This window comes from Rhagoletis zephyria, unplaced genomic scaffold (assembly GCF_001687245.7).
Source record: "Rhagoletis zephyria isolate East Lansing unplaced genomic scaffold, Rhagoletis_zephyria_1.1 Rzeph_scaffold_00840, whole genome shotgun sequence".
Taxonomy (NCBI): domain Eukaryota; kingdom Metazoa; phylum Arthropoda; class Insecta; order Diptera; family Tephritidae; genus Rhagoletis; species Rhagoletis zephyria.
This window is the reverse complement of record NW_016157924.1, coordinates 23,383-26,453: the sequence shown is the minus strand read 5'-3', so window position 1 is coordinate 26,453 and position 3,071 is coordinate 23,383. Positions and strand designations below refer to the sequence as shown.

The following is a 3,071-nucleotide window of genomic DNA, read 5'->3' as shown; positions in this document are numbered from 1 at the left end:
ACTTTATAACCTCTATGTGCCAGCAGCCCTTATTGTTTTTTCCAATGGCGTGGCACTATTGCACTGTTAATAACCAAATTTAGCCGCAGTTGCATTCACACGTGATATAATAGCTGGTGTCGGCAAGCTGTGGGAATGCCCAGGAGATGGCGTTTGTTCAGCTATCGAAATCATTGCACCGACGGCGGTCGGCAGTACGGCTGGTACATATTTACCACAGCAGCGGTTGCAGCGTTTTGTTCTGCAACAATAGCCTGCAATGATGACAGCTCCTATAATGTCGACGAACAAAGATATAAAATTGAAAATGACTAACCTTATTCCCGGCTGATATGGGAGACCACCCTCGGTCACGACCAGAACGCATTTACCAAGAGGAAAAATCGCAGGGATTGCAGTAGTTCTCCTTGAAATCACTGTTGATGATGCTGTGCTTGTAATTAATAGTCTGAAAAGAAATAAAATTGCATTCATCAAATGTTAAACCATCAAACCAATAAATTTAACCCCCTTATTCTAGAACCCGAATTTTGGTAATTCGTAATTCGTAGCTACGCTACGAAAACCGAAAAATCCACATGCAGCAACCCTTGCGGAAACATGTGCAGCATTGCCAGCTATCAGTTGTTTTTCGAAGATAGCTGAATGAAGGAAAACAAAGTGGAAAGGAATCAAAAAAACACTCATCATGTGCTTGTTTATTGTAAAATTGGTTAATTTTACATATTTTGAGGAAAATTATGGATTCTGATGTATTTGCAATTATAGCAGCAGAGTAAGCGGGAGCTATGGCAATGGATTCACAAAGGTATGCTGAGTTGTCGGGCATAGTAACCATCGGCGCATCTATGTCAGCTTCTGGTTGAATTGTTGAACCACAAGCCAGAACTCCTCTGCCTGAAGCTCTGGTTCTCAATCCAGTTAATGCAATAACAGCTTCTTCCAAGCCATTGAAAACATGCACTTTGTTAGGTCCACCACCTGTTGCGCTTGCTTCTGCCTTCGGCCGCGCTTAGGGATTATAACCCTTACTAAGTAGAATTCTCCTTTCTGTGTTGCGGGGAAGAGGGGCTTCCGCATGTCAAAGGTATACAACATTTCTTGTGCATATCACTCCGGCTACGCCGTCCACAGTATTTTTGCGCAGAACCCACGTCGAAATTTGCAAAAAAGTGCATAGTGCAAACCGAGTTTATTAATAAGCTAGTGGTAGGAAATTTGAAACATTTATCTTAAATAAAATGTGAATCCTTTGATTATACGTGTATGTTAAAGTTTTTGGATTCGGGTTATGCGTTTGGACACAATAACCGAAAATCGTTGTACCTACATTAGCTAAACCAGACCCAAGTTTCTCGATAAAGGGCAACAAATATTCTTTTTTGCTCGTTTATATAAAGCAGTGGATAAAAATATACGCATATGCGAAAGGCAAATTTATCTGTTTAAATGAACACCACCAATATTTCGTGCAAACACACATCGATTTACATTTTTTATTTCGCCTCCGACACAGAATTGTTTTCGTACAAAATTACGCAAAAAAGCTTATTCGTTCGTTTTTAGGCATGTCATTGTTACGAATTTCGAAAGTTCGAAAATACGATTCGGATTGCAGCATACTGTTTCTACGATTCGTAGCAAAATCCGAATACGAAAGAGTTGCAAAATAGGGGTGTAAATAATTTGTTTACCATTTCTCAAACCAAATTACCAAGAAACAGAAAGTCACCGCGATGCGATACAGAAATAAAAACCAACAGGGCTGCATTTTCTTGGTAACCAACACAAGCGCTCAGAGCAATCTGATCCGCAATATTATTTTCTGAAAAATAAGAGTTGAAAAGAGTTTTTAAACATGATTATCACATTATCGAATTAGCGCACACTATTGTGTTTATTTTTATTAGAATATAATTGTATTATCTCAGACTTTTTTTCAATGTTTTCTAATATTCGTTCTTTTGACATGCAAAAGCAACCATGCGCTCAATTTCTTGTGGGGAAATTTGGTCCCCATAAAGGACTTTCACCACGAAACAGCTACAAAAACAAAAACCTTTTCTACTGGTATACTGTGATCGCAGCAAAAATGCATTGTTTTACTTATCTTCTATTTTAAAGTGGATTGTATTATATTTTTTGTGTAGTTATGTAAAGAGCCTGGCAGACGTGGCAATATTTGCGTCTTTCGCACGCAATTCGCTGTCAAATTGAGAAAGAGAAATTTTATTTCGATGTGTGAACAGCCAGAAAGATCTTTCTGTCACTTTTCGGAAATCAGTTTCAGAAATAAAAGTTGCAAGGTGTGACTGCAACTGCAAGAGCGAAAATCGATTTCGGAAATATATTTCAACTTGCTCGTGCTGCACTAGCCATTTTTATTTCTTCTGCAAGTGCTGTCAAACTAATCGAGTGTTGCCGTGTGGCACTGATCGTGAATTTGTGTAAAATGATAAAAAATATTGTTGAATTAAATATCAAAAATGCTTGAAATATATTATTTTGCTTAATATACTTAATCGTTAAATTATTGTTCGCACGGAAAATATGTTAATTATAACCTATGTTTTGTGGTTTTGATGTTTGCTTATTTTAGGTTTATGTTTTTTTGATTGAGTACGGGATTGCGAGCATTGGGCCATATGAATAAAAAATAAGCAATTGCTTTTTCTTAAATATCAGACATTTTACTCGATTTATGCAAACAAAATTGCAGTAAACGGTATGCAATTTTAAGAAAAAGCAATTGCTTAGTTTTTATTCATACGGCCCATTGTTAGTGCTGGCTTCAATTATAGGAGTATCCAGCTATTTATAATTTGACCATGGGGTCATGATCGGGATCAGATAAAAAATGTCGATCTCACGGTTGCATTTCCAAAAAAAAAAAATATTTATTCATAGTGACCACACTGTGTTCCCCATAGAAAACNAATTTTAAGAAAAAGCAATTGCTTAGTTTTTATTCATACGGCCCATTGTTAGTGCTGGCTTCAATTATAGGAGTATCCAGCTATTTATAATTTGACCATGGGGTCATGATCGGGATCAGATAAAAAATGTCGATC

At 37.1% G+C, this 3,071-nt stretch overlaps 1 long non-coding RNA gene across 1 annotated transcript; it reads right to left on the bottom strand.

Moving 5' to 3' along the window:
* Window positions 1-231: 231 nt before the first annotated feature.
* Window positions 232-1,867, bottom strand: LOC108361761 (uncharacterized). The gene is made up of 3 exons (XR_001847362.1): window positions 1,733-1,867; window positions 317-448; window positions 232-254 (listed from the first exon to the last, which is right to left on the bottom strand). It is a non-coding gene; the product is annotated as an uncharacterized LOC108361761 (long non-coding RNA).
* Window positions 1,868-3,071: the final 1,204 nt, after the last annotated feature.